At 39.4% G+C, this 18755-nt stretch overlaps 1 protein-coding gene across 3 annotated transcripts in view; it reads left to right on the top strand.

The window, feature by feature from the left end:
- LOC122189481 (probable acyl-CoA dehydrogenase 6) overlaps positions 1-18755 on the top strand; it is a 79657-nt gene that overhangs the window by 26300 nt on the left and 34602 nt on the right. The window lies entirely within an intron of this gene.

The following is an 18755-nucleotide window of genomic DNA, read 5'->3' as shown; positions in this document are numbered from 1 at the left end:
GAATGCAGCTGAACAAGCAGCTCAGTTTGCTCTTCTGTGGCAAACAGAAAAAAGCCATTAACTCGTGGCAAATCAGGAAATTCTTTCCAGTATGTCCAGATGCTTCCTGACACCGCGCTGGTGTCATACTTGGCGCATGATTAAAAACAAATAAAGTCACCCTCTGGCTGCATTTATTTTATGTTAAGCCCAGTCCTCTGGCACCGTGGAGGAGGATAGCCTCACTGCCTGGCCAGTGCTGCTGTGCTTGGGTTGTTTTGAAGAACAAAAAGGAGCTGCAGAAAATGTGATCATTTCTAGCAGCTGAAAGCTTCCCTTGGTTTTCTTCTCCATGCCGCCTGTATGCTGACCTCCTTGAAACAACACACTCCTCTATTTTGCACGTGCCAAGCTCTGTGTTACTGAAAAGCTGAGTTAAGTGCTGAGGTTGGCAGCGGTGCTGTGTTTGGAGGGGGCAGTAGGTGTTGGCATCTTTGTGTTCTGTGCTGGGTTTAAGTTGAATCCAATACATCCTCTGAGCGCTAAAGACTGCATTGCTTGGTTGTGTAAACTGTACGTCTTGGTTTATGCTTGTAAAACCTGTGGGCTCTTGGACCTGTAAAAGAAACCAGGATGTGTGTGTTGCATTTGGGCAGGTTTCTTCTGGCCTCCCCAGTCATCACACTGAGGAGATATTAGGATAAGCCTGATAACACTCCAAAGCAAAAGTGGTTATCTGTGCTCGCTTCTTATCTTCCAAACACAGTTTTGTGAATCCTGTCCTCTGTCTCTGCCCTAGTTGTGGTTGGATTATCATCAAGTCCCATAGATCCAGGGCAGGATGTGGAGCCAGAAGAATGCAGGATGAAACAAATACCAGGAGGAAAGTGCTTAAAGGAAAAGTCATTTCAAAAGGAAATGTTCTGTTCCATCCAGCAAACTTACTTTGAAACTATACTCCAAATGCTCCTTGCTTTTTTTTCTCTGATTTATTCTTTTCTGCTGAGGATCCAGTTTCTTCTTTCCTAGAATATTGTCTGAGATGTGTAGGTACTGGTCTTTGAAAACTTTGCAACTGCAAAATGCTTGAAAGGTGTTCTGAGTTCTTCTGGGGGCTTCTTGTGAAACTGAAGAAACACTCCATTTTGGAGATGCCCACTGGACATGCCCATACACACTCATGTGCAGAGCTGCCCCAACCCATGGGGTCACTGTTCTGTGTAACCCCTGTGCAACACGATTTCAGGGTTGTGTCTGTCTGTGATAAATCATAATTTGGGCCTCTGTATGGTTTGTATGGTGCTGCCCTCTGAACTAGGGAAACGAGTGAGAAATCTTTCCATTTTCTGTTTTGGGAGGGGATTGGGTAGAGTGGAATGACATGCACTAGACTTTCTCCAGAGGTAATTTTCAAGCAGATATCTTTCATGTAATATATATAAATGTACAGAATTCCAGAATCTTCTGGCTCTGATCTTGCTAAAGCTTTAAGAGGTTTTAATTGTTAAAGCAAGCAACTTGAAGAAGTCTAAGATTCCAAACTCAAATCAAATGATTGTTAAACTTGTAAATTTTTACCACTGCACTGAGCATCACCTAGTTCCATTCCATGCACTACTTTTGTTTTGACATGGCTGATAGTTCTGCATTGCCCACTGCCCCTTGCCTGCTACACTATGCGTGTCTACAAGGTGAGATGGAGAAAACCAGAGGTGGAAACTTGCAGTGTCCTGTTCTGTAGGTAAAGCAGTACATGTGGAAGATGGTGGTCTACCTATGGTCATCCCATCTGCTGTCTTTTGAGTGAAAATGCTAATAATGTTGAAAGGGGACAATGAGCTGAGATTTAAAATAATTCTCCTTTCAGTATTTTATGGATTCAGTGGATTGTAATGAGCTGTGCTCTGTAAATGTCTCCACATGCTGAATGATCTCATTTTCCACGTGGGAGTACAGAATAAACTTCAGAACACAAAAGATTACATGAAAAACTGGCATTAATTATACAAAATTACCATCAAAAGGCAGATTCTTATATAGAACATTCTTTTTGACATTGTGAAGCAGCTTTTAATTTAATAATAAGTTTAATCTGCCAGTTCTCAAAATTAACCACAAATCTTTGCTGTTCAATTTCTGACAACGAAATATCCTTAAAGTTAGTTATTGAAGCCTACTAATGTTTTTTGAGGGAAAGAAATCAAAATCTGAGATTTGGTGACTAATTATAAATAAGTGCTTAATAGAAACCAGTTTAGAGCATCTTTAGAGCCACAGAAAAGGGGTGTGGAGAAGAGCTTACATCCAGCATCTGCCCATACCCTGCCCAGCTTCCCCTCTCCCTCCCTGTCTTTGTCTGTGGTGTTTTTCAGTCAAGTTTTTTTTGTTGGGAGAGTGGTTAATTTTGGTGAGAGGGGGCATGCTTTCAAAACATATTACAGATGTTCTTACTGCTCAGGCATCAGGCTGTGAAATCACTTGGCAGTGCTATCCTTATTTCATTCATTTCTGGCCCTGGGGAATCTGAAGGATACCACAAATGCATCTTTAATGATCGGATGCAATTGCACTCATAAGTAACAAATCACGAGTGATCCGATCATTTAGGGCGAAAAAAAGCTCAATGATAGGAAGTCACTCTGAAGTGCAGGACTTGATGAAAACATCCATGTTTGACATGGGTGATAAAAGCCAAATGAAAGTGCTGGGTTGGGCTGGGTGAGGCATGTCACAGCTTGCTGCTCGGGGGATGCAGCCTCCAGTGGTTATTGTTAAGCTTGTTTTGAAGATGTGTCAGCATTGTAGGTTGTTCTTGTGGCAGTGCTTTAAACCCTGAGACTGCAGGCTGAGGCTCTCAGACAGCAGCAGAGGGCTTCCCAGCTTCTCACCTGAGCCTTCCTATCTGCTTATGGGCAAATACCACCTTTATATACGTAACCTCAGGCAAGATAAACTTCCCTAGGTGCTGGTAACTGTGCTTTTCCCATTGAACGTTCTATGTAATACATATACTTACATCTTTTAATATATTTTGAGAGAGGTGAGGCACATGTATTTGCAGTTTCAATTTTTTGAAAATTGCCCTTGTAGTTCCATAAAGGAAGTGCCGTGATAAACATTGTGCTTCCTCTCTGGTGTCTTCCTTAGCACATCTTTGCTTGCAGGTTCCTACCAAGCCTTTAGCTACTCCATGCAGCCTTAAGCCAAGCAACAAGATCAGTTGGACCCCGAGTGTTTAGATGCTGAAGGTCTGCCCTGTCTCCCAAGACAGTAATGCTGGTGCTGAGCAGAGCAAGAAAGGACAGGATAGGGTGAATCCTGCTCCCAGGGATTTAATGGCAGCATCCTTGTTGACTTTAACAAGCTCTGGACTGACAGGCAGGAAACACGTCTCATATAGTTGCCTTTTGGACAGGATTTCCCTTGGTATGCTGGCAAGAGATACCACAGTGTAATTCTTTTAGATTTGGAATGCAGAATTTAACTATTGCTCATCATTGATGCCATAAATTTTTACAGAAAAGATTTTCACCCCTTTTCCACTTTCAGTGGCGGTTTTATCCTCTGTGTTTCAGTGATCACTGTCAAGTTACCCATCTGATTCATTTTTCATGAAATATGCTTCTCACTTTATATTTCTGGGCTACTGTAATACTGCATATATTGATTATTGGGTGAAGAATAATTGTATTACTCTTTGGAGGAATGCTTTTTTTCTACATATTGCACACGTTGTTCACACAGTGTTTCAGTATTGCTTTCAGATTGTATGCTATTATTGCTGAATGTACTTTTTCTGTGTTAGTTACACCACAGTGAAGCTTTTCTGACATTTTAGAAAAGGTTTAGCTGCAGTTATGTTTCCTAAGGAAATCTTTATGAAGATATTTTCAGTAGCAGTGCCTTATACATTATTCATGTATTTATACATATTTTACACTGCTCAGATAATATTAAAGAAAACTTAAGGGTAAAGGAGGAGCCCACTGAACCAATTAATGCATTCCAGCAAATGCCCTTAAATCCTTTGAGCAATGGGAGTGAGGCATAGAGAAACCTCCCTTATACTTATTTCCACTTGTTGCTTCAGTATTTAATTAGCATGGCTTCGTTGCTGTAATTCTCCGTGAGTTTTTAAAAGACTTAATTTGAAACTAATTGGACTAATGCTCCGCCTGCTAATTACCCAGAACTGCAGATGGCTGATGGTGGGAAGCTGCTCTCTGTAGAGACCCAGGGTGCGATGCAGGTTGGGGCTGGAGCTGAGGTGTGGGCTGAGGTCAGGCACAGCTCCCACTTTCCTTTAGGTCCCCTAGCTGTCATCTGCAGAGCAGAGAAAGGTGGGTGGCACAGCAGTGTCCTGCCAGGAGCACCAAGGGAGTCTTCAGTGCTGCTGTTCTGTGATGGTGTTTGTAACATGAGTGAGAGAGGCTTAGAGATGGGTAATATGTATAGCATGTTTGGGTGGTTCTGTGTGGAGCCAGGAGTTGGAATCAGTGATCCTTGTGGGTCTCTTCCAAGTCGGGATATTCTATGATAAAAATATCGTCTTAAGACACACGTACATATATTGTCTAGGCTTTAACTAAGTACTATTGGACATTTTTGTTTGTGTTTTTTTTTAATGTGAATTTTAAATGGAAAGGCAATTGCATTGCCTGTCGGGCATCAAATCTTTTTTCTGAGGCCCTTTCCTAGTCACGTTTCCAGGTGTGAGTGGCCAGTGAGGAAGGCCTATTTGTGACAGGGTTCGGGTGCCTTTTCCTTGGCTGTGAAGGTACTGCTGGTTGGAGAAGTGTTTGCAAGAAGTTTATCAGCTTGTGAAACTTCAGTGAAGAATTACACACTCTTAAAGTCTGCATTCTCACTGCTGGGCAGCTGGAAATTACTGTACATTTGCAATAAGTGTGTCATAGTGAAATTTGGGAACTTGCCAGATTGGTTACAGTGAGGAAACTTACTCATGCTCTGTAGTTGTTGCAGTTCTCTGCAAACGTTTGCTAAGTAATCTCAGAGAGCATTACATTAAGAACATGCACCGGAGACTCTTGGTGTGCTCAGGAGATGATGAGAAGGGGAGAGCTAAGATCTCTCACATTCAGAAGGAAAAGCAAAATACTGATTTTTTTTTCCAAAATAATACTGTGGGTTTTGTTTGTTTGTTTGTTTGTTTCCTGCTGATTGCTTGGTTCCTGCCTGTGGTGTTAGTCTGAAGACTTCTTTATTGATAAGAGGTCATTTGTTGGTGAAGAGACTGCAGGCACAGGAGGTGTTGCTGCAGCATGCTCGAAGGGTTTGTTCTCGCTCCTAACCTCAGAGCTGGAGCTGTTCCATATTTGTCTCTCAACACCACACTGTAATGCTTTCCCCATGAAGGAAGCAGAACTGTCCCCTGAAACACGTGGGAGACCAAGGGTGGCTGTTGGCATCTTTCTTGGAGGAGCTTTTCCTGGCACACGCTGTGCTTAGTGCAATAAAAGGAACTTAGGTCTGGTTTCATTCATTTAGCTCAGTCAGCTTTATTTCTTATGTTGCTTTCAGTTTGCACAAATAAAAAATACCAAAAATACTGACTTTTTATTACGCTTTGCTAGAGTTAATTTTTTTTTTAAATAGTGAGCTTGATTTCAATTTTTTTTTTAGTAAGCCATCTTTTGATCTGCAAAAGTTATATTTTGGAATGCTGCTTTTGTTTGGCTGTTGGAAAGCTTTGCTGCGATGCAGGAGTGCCTCTGCCATTAGAAGATCTCTGAGCTCAGTAACCAGCACCAATCCGCTCTCTGCTGTCAGAAGTCTATCACTGTCCTTTTATGCAAGCAAGAGCAGAATTTCATTCCCTCTTTATTTTCATTTTTCTCTTTGCTACAAGACTGCTGCCTGCAGCTCTGCACCGCACTTATTGCAAGAGCCATCACCGTGATGGCTAGTGAATTTAAAAAAGAGGAAGCCTATTTTTCCTGTGCTTAAGGGAATTTGCATCTACAAAAGAACTCAAGTTCAAAATTAACAGTTTATTTTACTGACACTGAATGAAACTGGGATAGCGCCTCTTGTTTGGGCATGTCTTGGCCTGAAAGTTTCTGGCAAACTGTAATGAGTTCAGGGAAGAAATGCAGAAAGATCAAAGAGCTGATTTGTAGGAGCAATTAGAGAGCTCCATTGCTGAGGTAGGGAGTGATTAAAAGCGTGGGTGATTCCTGTGCATGTCAGGCATAGACGAGAGAAGGACGAACTGCTTATGACAGAGGAAGAAAAACTGCCAGCAGATCGTTTATGCACCCTCCCTGGAGACACGCAGGGCCAGGCTGGATGAGGCTTTGAGCAAGCTGGTCTAGAGGGAAGTGTCCCTGCCTATGGCAAGGGAATTGGAACTAGATGGTCTTAAAGGTCCCTTCCAACTCAAACCATTCTATGATTCTATGATTCTAGGCAAAACTGTGAGATTTTCACATATTCATTAAAAGCTGGAAAACTTACTGCTAGAGACATACCACTTGTATTAAATGCCAGGAGAATATAAGCTCTTCTAGAGGGATTCTTTAATTCCTTTGACTTTTAATTCAGATTTAATGGCAAGCAGGGAGCTGCTTGAATATGTCATTCACCTTCAGTTTTAATGTAGATAATAAAGTTCCATGCAGAAATCAAATAATCAAATCTGGTACTTGTGGATAAATTAGAGAAGCAGGTTTTGGCCTTTGCCCTTTGGATCTCTATGGATCATATCCAAGATGCGTGCAAAAAGTTGGTGAAGAATAACAAACTTCTTGGCTATGCACTTGGATAATTACTAGGAAAAAAAAATCAGTGTGTCAGGGTAAAAAACAATGGAAAGCAGTTGAAATGTTGTATATGTCTAAGTGCTTTAAAAGGTACCACACTGGAAGTTATGTAGGGGAATGGCTGGCATGCTAAGGCATGCAATGTGGCAAGATTATTGTAGTGGTTAGCTGTTACCTAGCCTCCCTGTTGAAAATCTGTGTCATATGTCAAGACCTAGTTTTTTTATTTTCATCTTCTGGCTGCTGGGCTATGTATTATCTACCTTCTTCTGAATCATGACTTCAGTCATGGAGTGAAGGTAATAGGAGGAATGACCAAAAGCCACTGTACTAATATCAAAAAGTACCATACCAATACATATATGTTGAGACGTGTTTGAAGGAGTGCCATCATCAGCAGACTTCGAGCAGCACCATTCACTTTTAGAGCTGGTGCAGAGTGGTAACTTTACAGTGTGGTCTTTCCAAGGTGACAGAAATGTGTTCAGAATCAGCTGCATTTGTGACTTCTTGTCCTTAAGGCTGCAACTGTCAGCGATGCTTTTTATGTTGTGAAACTATCTAATTTGTTATGATTTTTTTCCTATTTTTTTTTGTTCTGATTTTTAAATAATACTTTTTTTTCCATGAAACTTAAAAATTACTGTAAAGGTTCTGGCAATGCAATGAGTCATTTCAAATCAAGTTTTCATAACTTAGTTTAGGAAAGGCAGTAAGGATAAAAACATATTGTCAACATTACTACTTGAGAACTATATTTCTACAAATTCAAGAAATTAATATTCTTTAATCTACATGCACTAATTTTGTATTTAACATATCTGTAGAGTTTCTTGGCTTTATTTCTCTTGTTCTCAAGTCTGTCTTCCTGTTTTGTAATCAACAGCAAAAACATTTTCCTTTGTAGTTGGATACAGACACAAATAAAAATCTCTTCTCAGTGGACAGTGTCACTTTTCACAGTGGATAATTAAAAGTGAATGTCAGGTTGTTAATGACAACAGATAATTTGTCTTCGTTATCTCCATACATTTGTTTAGAGAAAGTGTTTATTAAACAATTTCACATGTATGTTTAGGAACTTGTTCTCAATTAGCAGGCATGTAGAAAGACAGTCAATTTATGGCTGAATTATTTCCAGTAATTCCTTTATAAATTGAATTATTTGCAATATATTTTAAATAATTTTTAAGTTCTGGAATAAATATTCAGTGAATTCTTTTGTGAATTTCTTTAAAACATTTAAAACATGACTTTTTAAAAAATATTATTTTAAAAGAAATCTTTCTTGGGGTGTTATTGAAAGTAGTGGAAGATGTGAAGCCATTTATCACAAGAATAATGAGAAGTAATCTCACGTGTAAACAGAAAAAAAGATAAGAGATCAGCCTTACGGTCATTTCCTGTGACAGCTCGTTCAGCCGCAATTAAGTTAGACTGTCTGTGGGATCAGAAGACAAAGTACACTTTATGGAACAACCACCAACACCCCTAAAAGTGGCTTTTCTCTCAGGAAGGCTCAGGTAGCAGCCTAGAAGACTTCTTAGTAGCAGATATTTCCTAGCTTTTGCAGGCACAATGCAGATATTGTGACTCTGTGCTGTGGGAAGAAGTAACAGGAGGTAAATCATAGAATCATAGAATCATTAATGTTGGAAAAGACGATTAAGATCACCCAGTCCAACCACCAACCCATCCCCACCATGCTCACTGACCATGTCCCTCAGTGCCACATATACATGGTTCTTGAACACTTCCAGGGATGGTGACTCCATCACGTCCCTGTGCAGTCTATTCCGGTGCCTCACTGCTCTTTCTGAGAAGTTTTTCTTAATACCCAACCTAAATGATGTTTGAGCAGGAACAGCGGCACTGATGCTGAGAGCAGGATGGAGTGACCATCACCTCTGTGCCAGGAGTAAGAAATTCTTTTCCTGATGACTTCTGCTTTCAGAAGGGGCAGTAGTTCGTCTATGCTAAGGGTTTCCTTTACCCAGAGGAATCTCCAGTTACAGCACATACCATATTGCCCAGGAGGATTCGTATTTCCTTCCATTCCTTGATTCTCCTAATTAAGGTTAAAAATAAAATACAACGGCCAGGACACTTCCTTCCTTGTACTTCTCTGTGATGGAGAGCATCATTCCCCCCATCTGTCTGCCTTCCTTCCCCGTGTACTTCTCTGAAATTACTCCTCCATTGTTTGCCTTAAATAATTACCTTCTTCCCAGATTCAGGTTTGTTGGTTTTTTTTTTTAGATCTTGTGTCTTTTTCAAGTTTGTGGCAAAACCTTGTCATTCCTCTATTAAGAGACTTACTTATCACACCTCTGTAAGTCTTGCAGCATCTACCATTCTGTAGAGACCGTAACCTACACAGTAATTTAAATGACAGAAGTAATTTTTTTGAATTACCTTCTCCTTCCATGCCGTCCACTTCTATGCTGTTTTATCAGCTTTATGGATCGTGATGTAATCGCTAAAGGTTGTTTTCTAAGTACTAAGATGTTCTAAAAGAAAGTTGATGGTATGCTAGCTTCCACAGAATTGCCTCACTGGCCATTTATTGAAAAGATGTGCAAAAGGCCACTCTGTTTATGCAGGGAGATGAAAAATGAAGGTGGATGATCATGTAAACAAGGGTGAGAGGTAGGGGTATTTTCTCCCTTTTGTTTAAACACAATTTTGTCATCAGAAGCTGTTAGGCGCACCCTGCATTTGCAAGGTGAGGGCTCCATACTCAGCATTACCCAGTGCTGGGCCCTCCCTTCCTTCCTTCCTCCCTCCCTTCCTTCCTTCCTCCCTCCCACCCCCCCTCCCTTCCTCTTTTCCCTCTTTTACTTTCTTTTTTACTTTCATTTTCTTTCTCTTTCATTCTCTTTTTCTCTCTTCTCTTATTTTGTTTTCTTTGGTGTTTTTTTTCTTTAAGACAATATTCCTAACACATAAGAAGAAACGTCACAATAAGAAAATGGATCTGATTCTTTTATGTAAACCTTAAAATGCTGAAAATAGTGCCTCAGTTTGTTTGAAAGTGTAATTGATAAGGTCGATGTTTTAGCCTACTCTTTAGGTAAGCTTGTATTTGGTGCATTTTTCATGTCATGCTTTAATTAATTAATTCTCAATTTAGTCTATTCTTTATCAATATTACTCTAAAATTCAGAAATAAGCATTAGCTACAGTCAGAACGTGAGAAGGTTTCCAAACAAGAAATAAAAGACTCTTCACCAGTATGCAGTGTAGTAATAAAAACAAGAAGTCTGTAGTTTTGTTATTACAGTTGGCATTACCATGTTGGCATACTTTAAGCAAAAAATAAATACTTAAAAAGAGCCAGTATTTTATTTTGTTTCTTAATTTTCTGAAATAAGAAAGTGTGCTTTAGTTCTGTTTGATTTGTTTTATGTCTCCTGACCTGATGTGATCAGACTGTAGCCTAGGAGGGACTGTGATCTTTTTCAGACAGAAAAAAAATTGTCCTACTTTAATTTAAATATACTTTAATTTTCTATTATTTTATTTTATTTTTTTATAATGGAAAGAGAATTTCAGCTTCACATTAGAGGAATAGTTCTTATAACTCTCCTGCTGTTTCAGTGAAGGATAACATAATCTCAAGCCTTACTGATAATTTTAAAGCCTTTCAGCCTTCAAAGAACAGTGGTTTTGTTCTATCCTCAACCACTTGGAATGTACAAGGAGAGCTGAGTGTAAATTAATGGTTTGGGTGTAGAATTTCTCATTCTTCATGATTCAGGATAATTACATAGCTGAGAGAAAGGAGGCACAACCACTGCTTCTCTGCTCAGTGTTAGTTTTGAGTAAAAACAAGGTGATGGAAAATACTTTTTAAACTGAAATAGTGTCTAGAAGACCATGGGGATGGAGAAATAAAGGCTGCACAGCAGCCTTAGTGGAGGAGCTGCACGGTGAGCTGTGCAACGACAACGAACTGTACCTGTGTGATGCAGTCCTGCGCCGCTCCCATTGCTGCTGCCCTGCTGTGCTCAGTGAGGGCATGGGCTGCAGCAGGCAGTGGTGTCACTGCTGGCTGGAGGCAGCTGGGAGAGCACAGAAACTCTCCTGTGGCTGTTGGATGTGTTTCCAAAATAATGCCTCTGAAAATGTTGGCGTGGAGAGCTTGTGAGATGGAAAGAGAGATTTAACTCTCGAACACCTGCCAAAAAGCCTTCATGTGCTAATTTTATAATTGTGGATTCTGTTTCTGGAGATTCCTACACCTACATACTCACAAGTTGACCCTGTCTTTGTGGTTTCAGATGTTTCATTTACTCAGTTACAGACTGCACACGTGACAGTGCCATAAACCCTTGCTGCCTGCTGGATGGCTGCCAAGCCTGTCGTGTTTTTCACGTTGTTTTGCAATGAGCTAGAGCTAGTGGGAAGTGCATGGTACAACACAAACTTAAAAGCCAGTAGTTTTAGTATGTAGTTTTTACAAGAGCATTTTCCATGATGAGCAAGCCCTCCTCCATCATCCCCAGTTTCCATCTACCAGTAAATGTGTGAGAGCGATGTGGGAAGGCTGGTGATGGCTCCAGCCCCACTGGTACTTCTCCTGTGATGTGAAAGGAAGGTGTGTTACCGGTGAGATCATGGAGCCATGAAGGTAACTGCTCAGGTATTTGGCAGCACTTCTAAGACAGGTCTTCCAACACCTCCTCCAATGATTTCCTAGTTTTGGGGAATTTCTTCTATACCTACAAGCTCTTTTTGTTGCTTTTATTTTTGAATGTGAATGCTTTAAAGCTTGGTTTCAGAATCATCCCATAAGTAGAGATATATGCAGTGCAACGTGTGTTTTGATTTAATATGCTTCACTAGAATTATTCAGCATATGCAATAAAATTTAATTTCTTTGCAAATGTACCATGTGACTACATAGTCACGGCATTGTTTTCCTGAAGAATACATTTATTGCTGTTACTCCAGTGTGATATTTTAACAATGTGAATTTAAGATAAGATTTATTGTGTAGCTACTTTAAAAAAAAAGTAAGATTGAAATTAATAGGTGGTCTCTGATGTTCTTAGAGCTCCTGAGTGGCAGCTGCATGCATGCTGAACATCCCTGCTCAAGTTCCTGTGTAAGTTTTACAGAGAGTATTCACAATTAGGACAGGTTTGACTTTAGCTGCAAGCATTTAAACATTCAGAACTGCAGATGCAATTTCCTACAGAGTTAAATTTCCTACAGGCTAAATCAATGTTCTTTTTCCATTGTAAAAAATTACATTTAAACTATGTACTAAAAAGGTACTTATACAAGATAGGCTTTTCTGTGGATGTGGCTTTTTTAAAAACTCATCCCATTTTTCTACAGAAAAGAACAGAGAAGTTCCTTCTGTCACAGAGCATTCGGTATATATGTTACAGACCTCATTGTGTCAGTTGGAACATTATCTCTTAGGTATGTAATAGCTTGACATGTCTTTTCATTAAAAAACAGTGCTACAGCTTTATCTGCTCTGCAGCTGGTGCTGTCATTCCCACTTGGAATGCCTTGCTTTTCCTGGCTGTAACTGCCTTCAATGCTGATTGTCACTGATTTAAGAACCAATTCAAAAAGAATAGACAGATAATCTGAATATTTTTTTTTATTTTGTAGTACAGCACCAAAGATGATGGACTGTTTGTAGAAATTACGTAATATTTTGAGTAGAAAGTTCTTTTGAAGAAAATAGTATTAGATGGAGGATTTGATTTCTGGCATGCTTTGAGCTGTGCTGGAAGTCCTTTCACCTGTGGTCAGTGTCTCCTATAAGACATGCCCTCCAATTTCAAGGTACATAAAAGAAAATAGTGAGATAATATATTTGAGGTAATATATTTCCCATTGGAGATTGCAGTTCAGATTAGAATTCTGTTGTGTTAGCTTTTTTACAAATGGAGAAGGATGATCTATTTTACTATATAACAGTATTGTAGGGGAAAGGATGTACACAACATCAGAGGTAGAAATGAGAACAGGTATTTTGAGTTCTAGATTAGTGCTTAAAGTGTTTGTCCACACTCCTTGAGACAAAGTTTTAAATTAATTTTTTTCCATTAAAATTACTGAGCATAGATCAAGTAGGGAAATGTCACTTACCAAAATGTTGATTTTGTTGGCGAAAAGGAAGAAATGCGCTGTTGCAATGACAGTGCAAAATCTTCCATTTTCATCCCAGATTTTTTTTAAAGTTATTATTTCTTTTATATTTTACTTCAGAAAAACAAGCAAACAAATGAACTGAAATGGGAATGGAATTTCATGTCATAAAGAATTTTTTCATTTTTCTTGTGTTTTTTTTTTTTTTTTTTACAGTCTTTTTACAGTTTTTTTTTTACAGTTCATGCTCATGATGTTTCCTGGAAAACTGAAAATGTGATCAGAAATAGGGATGCTTTTGTGTTGTTTTCCTTTACCTAATGACAGAGGGACATCAGTTCATAGTTGTCTGTGACTATACTAAGAATGTGTTGATCTACAGTGTGACAGGTGCTCTGGGAAGGCATAGTAGGGTTTGGTATCTGGGCACAGCTCCTCATGGACTTTGGGAATCAGCCACTGGAATATCACTTGGTCCTGCACACCCTGCACTAATCGAAGTCCTGTGGAAGCCTTCTGTGGTGGGTTTTTGTTTTGAATCCTGTGCTGCTGAAATAAACCTCATTTGCTGGCTTTGCTGGCTCCAGAAGATATCCGAACTTCATTGTTTTATTCACTACACACATTCCTAAAGCCTTTTTCTGCTGGAGTTTTTTCAAAGCCGGCATTTCTCAAATTTCTCTATACACACTTTCAGTCTATAGTACCTTGTGGAGATTGAAAGTTTTGGAATGTGATCTAGTAAAAATTTATGTCTTCGGATGCGACCTTGCGAACTGACTGGTTAACATTCTCCTTATCAGACAAATATGAGTTCCCAAAAAGCTACTTATCAGCTTGAATTCAAATAAAAGCTTTTGTAGGAAAGAACATTAAATGCAATTTTGAGCTAGTAAATAGTCAGCCTTCATGTTGAGTCTTGGCATAGAAATGTTAATATGTAGTAAATTTAATAAACGTTTAATCCCTGGCTCACATAATATTGCTTCTCAGTTCAATTATTTATGTAGAACACAGCCCAGAATGAGCTCTGGATGCTTTGAATACTGCCTGTGTGTCCTGCAGCCTTGCAGAAATGGAAATAATTAGCCTGCTTTTTGGTCAGAGGGTATGCAACAAAACTGCATGCAATTTCTTCTGCTTTCAGATCTTGACACCATTTCAGAAAGCACCCAAAAAGTCCTCACAAATATATGTGCTTGTAACTGGAGTTCTTTGGGCTCTGTCTGCTATCTGCTGTTTAATTGATTCCTGTTTGCTTTGACCTTTTCACTTATAGCATATTGTGTGTCTGTAATTCACTGTACTTTATTGCAGGTTCCTTAAAATATCTATTTATGTTTTCACACTTCTTCAGATCCTCATGGAGGAAGATGTGCTCCAATGCACAGTAATGTGATAGTGTTATACTTCTTTTTGTGAGAGGAAGAGTCCTGTGTAGCATACCAGCAGTGCATAAAGATGCTGTACCTGCACTACTCTTGTTGAGTGAGATTATTTGTAATGTTAATATTAATCAATTAATGTTCAGTTCAGGATGAATGTAGGCATTTGAAAGAAGGTGGCTGAGACCTGTGCAGTTACTCTCTTGGAAGGGCAAGCACATTGTATGTGGGATAACAGATTACCTGAAAGCAAACCCTAGGACCTGGGAGAACTCATGGTGCTGTGAGGAGGACTGGGTTGGCACGTGCCCTGCTGAAGAATGCTGGTGTGACATGTGCCTGCTTGGCAGGAGGGAGGCAACCTTCAAACTGGAGAAGAGCAAAGGGAATAAAACTCAAATCCATAACTTATCGATCTGCAAACTTAACCTGATGTTTGATCTTATTTTCGGATGGTCTTGTGTGGAGCCAAGAGTTGGACTGGATGATCCTTTTGGATTCTTTCCAACTTGGGATATTCTATGATTCTATGAACTCAAGCTGGGTGCAAATGCAGCAGATTGAAGTAATGTGTGTGCTCAGTGTGTGAAAGGGCTCTGGCAGCTCATGCTGGTGGACTGGCTGCAAGCAGCAGGGAGGCTGCAGAGTTGATATTCTTGAAACCAAGGCTATGCCTTGTTTATGAGCTCGCTCAAATAGAAATCACATGAGAAGTTGCATGACTTTGCCATCAAAGCTCAGGAGATGTGATATTCAGCCAATACACCTCCTGATTTCATTTTTCCATGTGACTGTTTCCTATTTTCTTCATGCTGTGGTATTCAGTTGGACTGACGTATTTAAAGATATAATAACTGGGATCTGTGCTTTTTAACCTCAAAGAAGAAAAAAAAAAGGAAACTGCAGGAGTGTTTAAGTAGGTGTTTGTGAAGTTGGTGTTAGGTTGGTTCTGAAGGGGAAAAATAATCATCTTAAAAGTAGGCAAAAAAGACTGAGGGGTCTTTGAGCAGTGATTGCATCAAGTTACTCTGAGTTGGAGCTGATGCATCAGTTGGTGCTTAGGGCAGCACGCAATCTTGGATTTTCATTTTTCTTTTGCGTCTGCTGCATCTTTTCACACAGTTACTGTTCCCTGTGCTTCTTTCTTTTATGCTGTCAGTATTTTGCAGCTTAGCCTTCCCTTCCCTGTAATGATGTTTACATACAGTTTAGGTTTTCGTTGTGATTTCTAGAGAGCTCTGCTATCTTGAGTTTGAAGATACGTGCAGATGGTACACTGCTAGTTAGTTGTATTACATGTTCATGACCATTTAGAAAATAAGGCTGGCTTACAGGTTTGTGAGGGAGTCTTTGGTCCTCAGAGGGTAACTGGTGCAACTGCTATGAGCCACTGGTTTAAAATACATTGCTCAGGCATTCTAAAGCAGTATCATAGACCCTCTTTAAACATGTTCATGCCTCTAGCAAGGCCCACACCCATGTGGTGCATTTCGCTGCTGTTGCACTTTTTTTTGTATAGATTTTCCTATTTTCACATGATGAGAAAAATGTCTACTGTATTTACCAGTGTAGCACATTGTTGACATAAAGGCAGAGAGATTGCTCACCAGTTACCATCATTGTTGAAGCAGATTTGGATTAGGAAGAATAAATTTAATTAATTGACAATTAAAATAGATTTGTATAGCAAAGGGAAAAAAAACATAGACAAAACAGACAAAACATCACATTCTTTTCCAAAGTTCAAACTTCACTCCTTTGCCAGCTCCTGTATCTCCTCCCCCAGCTCTAAATAGCACAGGGCCAGTGGATGTGGGGGCTGCAGTCAGTCCATAGCAACCCGTCTATCACTCCTACCCTCCTACATGTCTCCTCAGTTCCAGCGCGGGTCCCTCCCATGGACTGCAGTGTAGAACTTCTGTTTATGTGCATGTTCACATGTGCTTAGTTTGAGTTTTATAATTCGATTTCCTTATGTAAGTACCTGAAGTCAAACAGTGGACAAGATAGCGTATGAATCTGTTTAACAGCTGGAAGTTGTGCTATTGTCAGCAAAATAGCAACAATTTGAATATAGCAGAGTTGCATTTTTCTACCTGTTTTGAATTATATATATGTTGGTGCATTAGACTTTCTGCATGATTTTGCTTCACTTTGGTATTTCAATATTTCTTGCAAATTAAAAATGGAAATATAGCCAAACAGTTCTCTCAACATCAATCAGCTCAATTTAAATGAAATATTTACCCTAGAAATGTTTGACGTGGTCATATTTACATATAGTAAAACCAATCAAAACTGGAATTGGTTTGATTGGTAAAGCAATCATGGATTTTTCACCAAAAATGATATTGGGCACAATATTTGCTTTTCTGAACGAAAATTATATCAACCTAGTAGCATTGCAGCACTGGATAGATAACTGTAGAAAGTATCATTTTGCATATGGAACTGATGAATATAACCCTCCTGCCCACCAACAGAAAAAATTCTGTTTTCAGAATTAAGCATTTACTTTGCACAACGTTCACTATTATCTCTTCAGGAGGTGGAAATGAGAAGATCTAGCTGTTCTGTTTGGTGTGAGGTGAGTGCTTGTTCTGAAGGAAGCTGTGGGCTGCCATGGGCTACCTCAGCGATGGTGAGTGCGGTGTGGATGTGTGGTGGTGCACCTTGGGTGGTGAGGATGTCTACCTTCCTCCCAAGACACCTTCAAAAGAACTGCTCCCTATGATCAAGCATGTACATTTCTCCATGAGTTGCTTTTGTCCTTGCCTTCTGAAGCAGAATTGATACACTTAGGTGTTACCTTCAACCTACGTGCCTGTCTTCTTCTCTGGTTGTCTCCTATGTTATCCATGTCAACAATAAAAGTCTTTGGAGCGTCATCATCTATGATGGGGTGGCAGCCCTGCCCATGGTTTGTGGTTTGGAACTGGATGATCATTTTGGTCCCTTCCAACCCAAGCCATTCTGTGATTCTTTATTAGGGCTTCCCCCTCAGATTCTCAGCTTCTAAGTCTTTGTGCTGTTTCTTCTGTCAAGAAGGAAATTCATCGAATATCACCACTTTGAGAACTGTTCTTTTGCAGCATTTTATTTTTGAAATGTGCTATTTAATACCTACTCTTAAATGAGGACATTGTAAGTCTGCTATGTGGTAATATATTATGAGTTAATGTACAAAGAAGGGATGTGTGTAAGGTGCACATTTGCATAAAACAGTTCTTTTTGGGGTTTGCTGTGTATGTAACATCCCTTTAGTGAACTTGCTCTGTGTTAATCATGGAACAAAGGGTTTGATTTCTGTAAGCACGTTGCAGAAAGGAATATAAATGCTTTCTAGGTGAAACAAAAGACAAAATCAGTAACAACTGTGGTTTGGCAATAAAGTAATGAACTATTTTAGAAAATTAAAAACAAAACAAAATCAAGTGGAAAGTGTTTGTGTAGTGCCAAACACAACTGCAACTCCTGTGCTTTTCCTGTTTGCTGAATGTTTCCTTATCAAGAAAGTACTTCCGTAACAGGAAGTTTTCCAGCCAACCCCTCGCTTCCCCATGCTGAGTACTAAATAGTTAAAAGTTCTCCTGTAGTTATAAGAAGGAATTGTATTGGATTATCTACCATGCTCAAGGTGTTCCCATGTTACTGTCTTCTCACTGCACTGCAGAAGCTCCAAGTAGGAATTTAAATTTTGCCTATGCTTTTAAGAAACTTGCTTTATTTTCAGATAAAAATTTTGAAAGGTAACTATTATGTAATGCTGATAATCCAGACTATTCAGACTGAAAATTAAACTTCACATTTAGTCTTTTCCACTTACCATTTTCCTTCTCTCTGTAGAAAAGGATACACAAAGGCACTCTCTGTAAGATTAGGAAATAGATGATAGCATACAAAGTACTGTTTGTGTGCACTGTGATGTTTTTGATTTTAATTAATGGTGTTTTTTGAAAATGTCTAAGATCAGAAGAGAAGTGAGTTCAGATAGTACTGGGGAGGGAAATTGTATATCTGTTTATTTGACGTTTTCATATCTGGCCTTCAAATGAGTAAAAAAGATTAAAAAGGAGGAAAACTATGCAACCAGAACTACTCAGTCAACTAATGACGTCCAACAGTCAGCTCTTTCACTCAGTATTTCCTCTGGAATAAAAGCTATTTAGTGCAGATAGAAATTACTTCATCCGTCATAGAAGCATAGAACTGTTCTGTTACTCTGTGTGGGGGCTTATCAGTGCTGGGCCGGGGAAGGAGATGAAGAATAATATCCTCTTTAATTGAATTTGCAGAATGGAATGCAGGGAGGAAGAACACCCTGGGCCCTGGGCCATCAACCTTGTATTAATGAAAAATGCTTTAATGACAGCAATGACCAGGTGCCAGGATATGAAGTATGCCTGTTTGGTGTTGTGCTTCTGTTTAACATTGAGTTTTGAGCTACAGAGGCAACTTCACATGTGGACAACATCTGCACATGGTCTTGCATTCT

This window comes from Lagopus leucura, unplaced genomic scaffold, assembly GCF_019238085.1.
Source record: "Lagopus leucura isolate 7727_CA_CO unplaced genomic scaffold, USGS_WTPT01 Super-Scaffold_100157, whole genome shotgun sequence".
Classification (NCBI taxonomy): Eukaryota; Metazoa; Chordata; class Aves; order Galliformes; family Phasianidae; genus Lagopus; species Lagopus leucura.
This window is presented reverse-complemented; position numbering and strand designations above follow the sequence as displayed.